The sequence below is a fragment of the Trachinotus anak genome, unplaced genomic scaffold, assembly GCF_046630095.1.
Source record: "Trachinotus anak isolate AG129_WGS33_773 ecotype Australia unplaced genomic scaffold, CSIRO_AGI_Tana_v1 ptg000019l, whole genome shotgun sequence".
NCBI classification, from domain to species: Eukaryota; Metazoa; Chordata; class Actinopteri; order Carangiformes; family Carangidae; genus Trachinotus; species Trachinotus anak.
The window spans coordinates 15,301,297-15,312,761 of record NW_027273870.1 but is presented as its reverse complement, the minus strand read 5'-3'; the positions used below and the strand labels follow the sequence as shown (position 1 = coordinate 15,312,761).

The window sequence follows — 11,465 nt, the reverse complement described above, 5'->3', positions numbered from 1 at the left end:
GTTTTGATGTTCCTCCAGCCCATTGGTATTTGAGCCAGTAGTCCCCACGACCAGTCTGAAAGTGCTCTGGTCTTATCTCTTTCTTTGTCGGAGGCTTTTTAGACAAAAAAGCGGTTGTGTTTTTATAAATATAGGGTGGGCCAACTGTTTAACAGGGAGGGACTCACTTGCACTAACATACATGCGCATCAAACACGGATACCAAAGCAAAAATCAGAAAAACTCACTTACAACACACATACAAGGGGTGATATTTCGTTACCTGCTCAGGACGCCAATACTCCATTTTACCTTAGTTGTTTGCTGCTAAGTTATTGTTCAAAATCTCTGTTACACTGTATGTTTTAACCAGATGAAGGATTTTCGTCATTGGTTGTTTGGTCTTTCTCTTTTTGAGTCTTTTGTTTGCTGAACAGCATAGCAAAAATACTTTTTAATGTGAAACTGCTTTATTCAGTATTTTGACTGGAATTAATGCCCAGGTGGAGAGAAGGAGACTCGTGTGGATAATTCGGCTCCCAATAAAAACCTCCTGAATGTCTAGATCATAAGTTATCAGAGAAACAAGCTAAGCAAACGTTAACAGCATCATGGCTCACAGCCCTTCTGGGACAATTTTTAATATGAAAACTGCTTTATTCTGTGTTTTTACCAGTTTCAGTCGTTGGGTATGTTTATTTTGGAGAGGAGGAGACCTCTGTGGATAATTCGGCTTCTGGTGAAAACCCCCCGAACAACTGACATTGAGGGAATCTTAACTGGTAGTAGCTGACTGAATGATGGCAATGGTGGTGAAGACAACAACTCCCATGATCCCATGTTACTCCACAACATCACCAAACTCTGTCTTTTGATATTGTTTTGATTGAAAGACCCATAGCAGCAGAACATTACATATTGGGAGTTTAATGAGGAGTTGTCTGTAGATTCTGTGTAACTCATCTTAGCCTTAAATCACTGGTGGCATCTGAAGAAAAGAATAATGTAGGTGTAAACAATCCTGACAAGATAATTATGACAACAGTGAAACTTGCTGCCCACAAGAGAGAGGTTTTGTTATTCTTCCCACTCAGCATGTGTGTCTTAACTTCTTTACCCATCTCATTTCAGTTACACAAAACATTCTCAGACAGCATACATTTACAGGTTTATACACTTTATTTCCTTATACTTATATCTGTCACTATTGTTTCGCAAAATCTCTGTGGCATAAATAATATAAGATTTTTTTAAATTAAACTTCATACATTGTTGTTTCGCGAGCTTTTAGTTTGTAAAATCTTTTTAAGAAGTTTGTAAATCTTATATGTATTGTTTAAAATTTGATGTTTTCTCCAACATATCATGCATCCCGAGTCAGCTAGTTCATTGATTATGAAAATACATTTTTTTTATAATTTAAATATCTATGACAATTCAAAAAACAATATTGTTAAGTTTTATGAACTCAGTAAGACTTATACAATCTTATGTTAGGGAAATTACTATTAAGTCCTTCTAGAAATGTTGTTAATAAAAAGCAAATTTCTCACAAGCATATTAGTTTAGTATTGTCTTTGCTCCATTGAAGTGCTGTGAAATTATAGCTTTTAGTGCTTTTACTTTGCTTTTGGCAATCTGAGATCATTATATAGTCAAGGATTTAGTGGCAGCTGTTCAGTAACACTAGTCAAAAGTGCCCATCTGTGTTAGGCATATTCATAGTATAAAGGGGAAACAGCAGTGAAATTCAATATTAAAATCTGTCCTTTCTTGCGTATATATTTATATGTGCTGCCCTTGTGAGAATGACAGTATCCAAGATGTGTTTTTGCAAACTGGGGTGAACTGCAAGCACTTTTTTAATGTAACACTCCTAAAGTTGCAAATAGTAAGACAAAGAATTTATCTGTCAAAAAATAAAAATAAAATAAAACATATCTGTTATCACTTGAACAGCTTAACCCGGTATATCTGTTTGATTTGATAGATTAGTTTTGGCTCCCGGCTTTGAAACAATATTTCTATACACAGATAATGACTGGACAGTTCCGGGTCACTGAAATAGCACACTGTGTGAAATGATAAATGAGTGTGAATTGTAAAACTTAATAACAGATGTGGTGTTCCCACTTACATTTTGTCATGCTCCATTGTTTCAGTTTCCTCATTTTCCCTTTTCTTTAACACTGTTTCAGATAATAAACCAAGGCCTTCCTACTTATATCAGGATTATAATTGTTATTGTGGTCGACAGCTCTCTGGGTTTGTTTCTGGATCATTTGGTTTGGAGACCTTTCTAGATTTTCTGGTGCATTCACCACATTCACCTCAATATAAATCAGTCACCTTGCTGGAAACCTTTACGCTCATTGGTTCAACTTAGGTTTACTTGTAGTAAATTGCATAGACTCTTCCACTCCTTTGGTGTATAAATGCCAGAACAAAATCAAGGTAGAAATTATGCAATGACATTACAGCATTTTGTGATGATTGACATACCTGATAACCTTTCCATCAGTAAACAACCAAGCTTTCTGATAGTATTATAAGCAACCTGTTGTGGTGCTAAGGATAAATATTTTCTCCCTGATGTTGTAATAGGAGACCAAAAAAAACAACCAAACCAACAACAAATCAGTTGTTTCAGCAAATGTCCCAAAACAACATATGTTTACACTGAAGCGACAAAGGAGGAAGTAGCATTAAGTTTTTATAGAGTCAAAATCCATAGAGAGATGTGGTTGGGTTGGTAGAACTGTCAATAAAATGCCAGACTAGTAAGTTTCCCCTGCCACCATAATTTCTTACTTGGAGCAGGTGGTGGTGGTGATAATGGCCGTTTGCCAAGAGCTTCAGCCATAGATGCTTTTACAAGACAAGAGGTTAAAATAATTAGAGGACTTCTTGTCATAGTCTTACAGATCTCTTGGGGAGGAGGTCAGAGTGGAGAGCTTGATTTGCAGAGTTTCTAACTTTGATTCCAGAGACTGAAGTTTGCATCAAGTGCCCTTCTAATACTTTGGTAACTTATGACCAAAATATGTATGTATATGCATTTGTTGTTGTTGTTGTTGTTGTTGTTGTGGTTGAGTGTCGAACTTGTATCTATAATTAGATACATCATCTATCATTAACGATGAAAAGCCTTAATTTTGCCTTTGGACTTTAAGGAATTTTCCTGTCATAGAAGAACTGACTCCCTCATTTGAAGAAACAGCACCATAGTTCACCAAAAGTGGAGAGATCAGATATAGTATTGGCTTTTCACGCATTAGTAGGGATATGGTCATTCATCATTTCACAGTAAATGATGCAATAGTCTAGTAAAATGATTACCAAGGCATAGCAGCAGATAGAGATGATTTATGTGTCATTGTGCTAATTACTAGCTTCAGTAACAGACACTATTAGAGTCATAGTTTATTGTTGTTGCATATATGATTGTCTGGCATCATGGCTCTATTCTAAGTGCCTTTGTTGCCCAGCCTGAAAGCCATGCCTTACCAACTGTGGAGACCAAGAATCATCTTAAAGTGGAATGTATTTTTTTAATAATGTAGATCGTTCATCTAGATCATTAGTTTGTGCGCTGCAGGCAACCAAAACAGAGCTTTTCTCTTTTCTCCTCCCTCATGGCTATGATACACTGACTGTTACATCAATCATAAACATCTATTTGTAGCATTTAATCAAGCATGTTTCCTTGATAGTAAATGGATCAAGCTGGTGCAATCAGTGTTTTCTGTACTACCAACCTGGCAATATCTAAAATAATTTTGTATGCAGTTTATATTCCATAAAAAATTACTATGTGTTAAAGTTTACACTCTCATAACGACAATGAGTGTCATCTGTTGTGTAGTCCGACTTTGTTATTTTCATTATTACTTTTTTTTTTTTCTTGGAAACTGTTCCGTAAGTATACTACTGGTTTGTTATTCCAGGAGCTTTAAAACATTTCTGCTCAGGCAGCGAGGACAGAGGAATGATTAACAATAGTTTCATCAATTTCATTATTTCAATAACCCTTGTTGCACTGATTAATTGCATTCCTTAAATCATGATCACTCATTCTCACACTTATGAGGGTATTAATCTCAAGAGACTTAGCCCCTACATTTGTTATTACCGTGTGCTTTTCCACTTTCTCCTCTACCTCAAAAAGGCTGTAAAACTACCCTCTATCACTGTGATCAGTGAGGCCTAAAAAGAGAAAGTTATCTTATTCAAAGTCTCAAAGGTTTTGTTCATCCATTAAGCCAAACAAGTTGGTGCTTGGTAAATGTTAGTGAATGCTGGGTTGCTCATCTAAAGTTTTGTTTCCTGAGCTCTATTCACCCATTTTTGCATGAACTTTTACATAAATGTCAAATATGCAAACGTGAAAGTATGGATGCTCTGTTCTGGTAGGTTAAAAGAAACAATGTTGGTTTAGTTCTCTCTTTATGGACGATGGCCACTGAAGGAAAGAGTCACAGGTCGATGTTAATGCAAATCCGTTTTGGACAATTTACACTTAGGTTTTCACGGCGATGTTTCTTCAGTCTTAAGTTTCAAGATACCAGATTATTAAATACATTTCTGCAAATTACACACTGTTATTGCTACAGATTCTATTTTGACAAGTGTTTCAATTGGCTAAGTAATAGATGCAAAATTGTGATAATGATTGTTGAATCATAATATGAAAGGATATGAGGTGGTCCTGTATGAAAAGGTTTAAAAGGTTTTCCTATCATCAGGATTCACGGGTGCTTTAGACAACAAGTTCTCAGAATTAAATTACAAAATATGCAGATTTTTTAGAAGCGCTTTCTGATCTGACATGAGGGCAACTACAATTGTGTGTGCTTTCCAAAACTGTTTCAAACCACTGTTTGAAAAGGTTTGTTAAGGATTAGCCACCAGAATGACTCAATGTTTGACTTTCTGTGTCACTTGTTTACTCATTACACCTGGGATGGCTGCCCATGGATTTATATTTCTGTAAGTGGCATGATCTTCTTTAAATTATATTTTTCATATTAGAATTTATTTGTATTATATTTAGTATATATTTTTTACAGTACCCATTGTTACCAGTAATAACAAAGGTGACCAGTAGAATTGGTAGCATTCGCAACCCTTTCACATAGTGAGGAAAAACAAATATTGGGCTTAATCCATCTTTAATTGCCTATTATTTATATTACAGATAAATCCCTATCACAGCTGAGGGGCTTTTGTGCCTCATAACCTTTGGAGAAATAAGTGAGATTTAAACACGTGCTGGTAATGACTGTGACATCAGTGGGGCTTGAATGGGAGGAAAGGTCCCCCCTCTGTGAGACTGGGTGGCCACAACAATGCGTTTTAACATACAGAAATCTGGGGCACGGTTTGGGATAAATGTCAGTGATCCACTTTTTAGTTGTTCTTGTTATATCAAACGTGGTGCAATATGTTCTGACCAGAAAAATAAAGAGAGAGTCTGAGCTTCTCTACAGTACAGCGCCTTCTGTATACTGCTGAGTTGAGGTTTGAGCTGGACAGGCTTGGTAGATCCAGACATAGATTATACTGAGGATTTTTTGCAAAATCCTGAATGGATCAAATCATTGTTAGGAACAATTTCATCTCTCATCCTCAAGCTGTAAGGAGCTATAATCATATGTATTTGGCATTTGGTCCCATTCATATACTATATCTTTAACCACTGGTTTAGTTGAGAGTGATTTATATCCTGCTGATACTGTTGTGAGAATGGTGCAGAGAGAAGTACATGTAATGAGTGTGCACTTCCTTCTGATCTTAGAGAAGCTGTGAGAAAATAAGAATATATGATGCCTTTATTTTTAACATGATGTTCTTTTAATCAACTGCAAAATACATAAACAGCTGGCCTTGCTACACTGTCCTGGTATGGTCAGACCTTAATCACTGCAGCTTCCTCAGTTGTCAGCTTCAGCTTGGGCCAGTGACTGTGCAGCCACAGAGTGATCAATCAAGTCATAAGTGATGGCCCCTGCACCAAGTATTTGCATGCCATTAGCCATGTGTACCTCAGGTTTAAGAACCTGTAGAAATGCAGAAAGTATATTGGAGAACATTTAGGAAAAGACAACAGAAACACATATAATCAAGGGGAGGGAGATAATACCACTTACAACAGGTTTGCCAATGGAATTGTTCTTTCAGTTCTTGAAGAATATAATATTTGCTAATTTTGTTGATATGAGAGTGAAGATTCATTTACTCACAAAACCTATAGGGCATTTTTCATGGACTGTTTTCACCTCAATACTTATTGTTTTGATAACAAGATACAATATATGCTACACATTACCAAAAAAAAAAAAAAAAAAAAAATCACTATAACTATTTGGACAAGGACTGCTAAACGCAGGACTGACACATAGAGACAAACAACAATACACACACTCACTCACACACCTATGGGCAATTTAGAGTCACCAATCAACCTAACATGCATGTCTTTGGACTGTGGGAGGAAGCCGGAGTACCCGGAGGGAACCCACGCAGACACGCGGAGAACATGCAAACTCCACCCAGGTCCGGGGTTTTGAACCCAGAACCTTCTTGCTGTGAGACGCCAGTACTGCCGCCCCAGAACTTCATGGGTTCAGAATTTCACTACTCTTTGCAGATCACAGTGTGTTGGGTGATGAAGCTTAACTGTTGTAATGCTACTCTTGTGGTCCTAAAACAGCCTGGTCCAGGAGTAAGGCAGAGAGAGGGGATGAGTAACATGAAACCTTTAGAATAATATTGACCATCTCACTATCAGTTATCATCATGTATTTTCCCTTGATGGTTCTTATTTTTTAAGAGATTACTTGACACAGCAACAGTTTCTGAACATGAGAAATGTGTCCTTTTCAAGATTTGTGCAGGCTTTCCTGTTCCTCCAAAGGCTGGTAAACTACCCTTTATCAAGTGGCCATAACGTGTAAATTTAAGTGTCAGACCTGCATGATCTTCCATGATGCAGCCTCAATCATGTAACATTCCCGCTAAACTTTATGTATTACCACTAATTTCAACCTTACCATCATGAAAAACTAAAAGTTATACTTTGTAATAACAGTCGATTTAGTGCTAAAAGTTTTGTACATTTATGCAAAACTACAATTCATGCCGCAAACAGTCGAATCCTGACTTTAGTTTTGTGTGTTTGCATATCATTTGTCACATCTTTTGCATATCATTGATCAAAAGGGTTTACACCAGCACTCCAGTTTCAAAGAGCTGAGAAGTATGCTGGAACAGATGGAGCGTCTTTTCAAAAAACACTAGGGTTATGCTGATGCTAAAGTTAAATGTAATATTAAAAGATTAAAACTGTAAAAGTAAGATACAGATTGTCAGTCTAGATTGAAGAGTGTCACTGTCGCAGTCTCTCTGAGACTCTCCAAGTTACAATCAAGAATCATTTTTTTGCTCTGGTAAGTAAAACCACAGCAGGTTCTTTTTTTGGCTTATAAACTTAATGGTGATTTAGTCATTAACATAGTCTTTTTTTTTTTTTTTGGTCTTATGTACTATGTGAAAATTGATACTAATATCTACCAACATAGCACTCTAATTATATCTTCTTACTTACCTTTTTATACCCAGCCATTGCCTCTCAACTAGGCAACACAGATTAACCACCAACAAGGTATCAAATCTGCATCTGCATCATTAGTATCACTGTTTTTCATCTGGATGTTATGTTCCCACACATTGTAATACACTGATTATGTTTTGGAAAAAACAAAAACAAAAAAAATACAGGCAGCTACTAATCAGAGCGTTTCTGATGCTTAAATGTAGCCTGCTTACTTACCAGAGATTTGAGATATCTGATTATATTTGTGTTATTGAAGGAATTGTTCCACAGTCCTATTCCTCCCTGCCCAGTGATGGAACATATTCTTAAGTATGCTGAATCTCAATCATCTTTTTATAGGGCAGCTAGCTCGCAAGATGGATGGAAATCATAGTCTACTGGCTGTTGACTCTCATCTGATCCACTGTGCAGATGTCCAGACTCCTCTCATAATCAATATTATTCTTGGCCTCCCTGCCAACATCTGTGTCATATTGTTAATATTGGCAGGACCTGGAGACAAAGTTGCAGAAATCTTTCCTCTCAACCAGGCCGTCTGTGAGGTCGTCATCTGTATGGCAAATGTCATAGCATTAACTGCAATAAATATTCTGAGGTCTGGAGGTAATGTTGCATTTTTCACCTGCCTCTGGTACACTATGAGATTTTCCTTTGGATTTTTTTTTTCAGGGCGTCCACTGTTCATGTGCTGTATCTGTTTGGAGCGCTACTTTGCAGTTGTACATCCTGTGACATTCCTGAAGTACAAGCTGTTGAAATACAAACTAGCTGGAAGTATAATTTCCTGGCTGATAGTGCTGGCATGTTGTATAATTCTTGTATGGATACCTTATCCTGATATTTACTATGTGGCTGTTGCCATGGCCTTCACTTGGTTTCCAGTGCAGCTCTTTTGTTGTGTTGAGACACTCCGCGCACTTGTACGACCTGGACCAGGAGAAAGGAACCAGGAGATCAATGGGATGACCAGTGCAAAACTGAAGGCTCTCAAAATCATTATAATCATAACTATAACTGTAGGTCTTGCCCACTTACCATTTGTCATTTCATTAATTTCCTATGGGCAGATATCAGAAGAGGACAGCTCAAAAATGTTTTGTGTTGCCACCTATGTTGCTTTGATAGCTAGATTTATCCCACCTGCCCTCTATATTCATAGAGCTGGAAAACTCTGTATTAAAGGGGCGACCTGATACCTGATACCTGCAAACCGGTAACTGCAAAACTGTTTACATCACACACAATTAAAATTTTTAAAACAATTTGCTGTTTTGTGTTGAAGTACAATCCTGTCATCTCACTCTTGGACAGAAAGTGAATATGCTTATATGATAAAATGTTGAACTACAACTTAAGCTAAGTAGACTTCGCTGAGATGTTTGCTTTTGCTTCTTCCTGCTTTGCATAGAAACTCTGGCAAATCTCATGTTAAAAAGCACAGTTAAAGAGCTAAAAATCTGTACTCAAGGGCGCGGTCACTACACTGTGACATCACTGTTGGGTGTGGTCAGGGGCACAACAGACCAGAATCTTTAAACCACAGAGGATGTTTTTTTTAATAATGTAAGCTCCTCCTTAAGATGTGTCATCTTACTTTTAATTTGAAATTCATCAACTATTATTGACTATTTGTGTATATGTGGTACAGTAAGTACTTTTGTCTAAACAACACTGTTTACTTATTGAGTGTTTTTTTTCTTACATGAGCTTGCTATATTACCCTTATTACACCCAACAAATGTTCTTTTGTTTAAAAACAAAAATTGTTGTTAACAACTTGACAGAAAAGTGTGATTCAAACTCAGTTTCTGTGCATTAGTTTGTTTTGACTGATCTGTTGTGTGCGTTGATGACAAGGTTATTTATTTGGCTGACACTAAGAAGAGTGTGTTAATGTCTGTGATGATTTGACATGTTCAAAACATACTCATAAACTGTGTACTCTTAAGTGCAACTGCACCTCTATATCGCTGTTTCCTTTTATATGCTTGTACATTAAAAAAAAAACTCAGCTTATTTATTTTCTATTCTTGTCTGTTACTTCCATATTTTGTATGTATTTTGGTGTTTTCTCACTCACAGGACTTAGCCAGTCATGTTTCTGTTTTGTTCACAGTTTGAGCAATGACCTCACATCTGATCATTTGAATACGCAAATACCAGACCCCACAACCAAAACTCTGAAATAACTATTATTTCTTTGTAACTAAACAGAGGTAATAAAGATAAAACATGTAACCTCTTGACTGATATCAAAATCAATCCAAACATTTGCAACTGTGAAGTATACACTCTGGAGTCATAGCCTACTACATCAATAAGCTAGAGATGTACTTTTTTTTCTGGTTATGATTTTTATGTTTGTCGTTTCTCTTGTTGTGTGTTCGTGAAAAGATGTTACACTAAATTTGGTGCATAAAGAAAATATCGATTAGGTTTCAAAACCACATCTGTTAACATTGAGTGTTGCCCTTTTCTCTCTGTCTAGCTCAGCTGAGTGCAGTTTCTGTGATGACTAAGACTGAGAGACTGTTCACTACAGACCCTGCACACACCCCTCCACCACCACCGCCGCCACCACAGCCACCTGTTTGTCATGAACGAAGTCTTTGTGATTGACACAACTACCTCATCTGCCTTCCCCTCACGCCCAGTAAACCCCACGGCCAGAAAGCAGTGACCTAGTCTGTTTGATGGAAGCAGATCATAAACTTGATTTTAAAGTGTTTCAGCATTTGAAATTTGAGCTGGAAATCACTTCAATTAAATTTGTTCCCAGCAGCAAATTACAACTGCCATCACTGACTCACATCTCTCATTCTGTGATTTACTTGTCCTTCACCTTCTTTATCAGCTTTTTTTCAATTTCCTACTTTTCTCTCCCCCTTCCTCGAAAGCACTGCAGCTCTGAGCACAGTTAGACGGCGTATTTTACATTTATACATGACAGTTATTTCAACAATAAAGAATTGCAGTCATACCATGGAGCTCAATTTCACATCATACATCAGCGGGACATCCTTTTTCAGAAAATTCCCTGTTTCAAAAATGATCACCACCCTACAGTGACAAGGTATGTGAACTAGTTTTAACCAGTTTTTTAAAAAACGTAGCATGATCGTGCATTTGATGTGTGGGGATGAAGGAGGACTCAACCGATTCTGAGACTGAGTAATGACTGAAGTAATTTCTGCGTCTGCACTTGCAACGCCACAAAATGTGTGTAATCTGAATTGGAAACGTGTTTTTGAAGCTGGTCCAAGTAAATCACACTGTTACAGGACTTGATGTAGGTTCTTACCGATACCACATACACCAGCATATTAATATGTATTTGGCTTTGAAATGATGAATCAATGCAAAGCAGATACTTGGTTTGGTGTTGTGCTGTTGTTTTGTTGCTTTATTTTTTTGGAAGGAAAGTAAAGGATTTAAGTGCAGCTGCAGGCTAGCCTGTTGGCAGCTGTATGCTAATGGCTTGCCTTGTTTGTGACTTTGAAATCAAAGCAAGTCTTATTCTGGTCAGTGCCGGCCTTAAGGCTATCAGTTTTAGGAAGGCGGTGAGGAAAAGAATAAAATAAAACCAATTTAGTCATTGTTATTGACAAAAGACTCAGGAAGCACTGGGCCAGCTAGTCATTTAGAAGCTACATGCTAAAAGCTTGTTTTTAGATTCATAGAACAGGTCTGGACAGTAAAAACTTTCTTGAAAAATTTAAGAAAAAGTGTTTCTTCTGTGACATTATCTTAAAAACAAGACAATCTGGAGAATGAATCAAAAACCAAATTGAAGGCCCATGACTACTGCTGCAGTTGAGGGGATCGTCACTGCGCTGCAATTCTTTACCTTTCATTTTCTCCCAAACTTTCT

The 11,465-nt window shown here is 37.1% G+C and overlaps 1 long non-coding RNA gene across 1 annotated transcript; it reads right to left on the bottom strand.

The window, feature by feature from the left end:
• Positions 1-1,535: 1,535 nt before the first annotated feature.
• LOC139636093 (uncharacterized) lies at positions 1,536-8,699 on the bottom strand. Its single transcript, XR_011694343.1, has 3 exons — positions 8,630-8,699; positions 8,423-8,521; positions 1,536-6,038 (listed from the first exon to the last, which is right to left on the bottom strand). It is a non-coding gene; the product is annotated as an uncharacterized lncRNA (long non-coding RNA).
• Between the last annotated feature and the right edge of the window lie 2,766 nt (positions 8,700-11,465).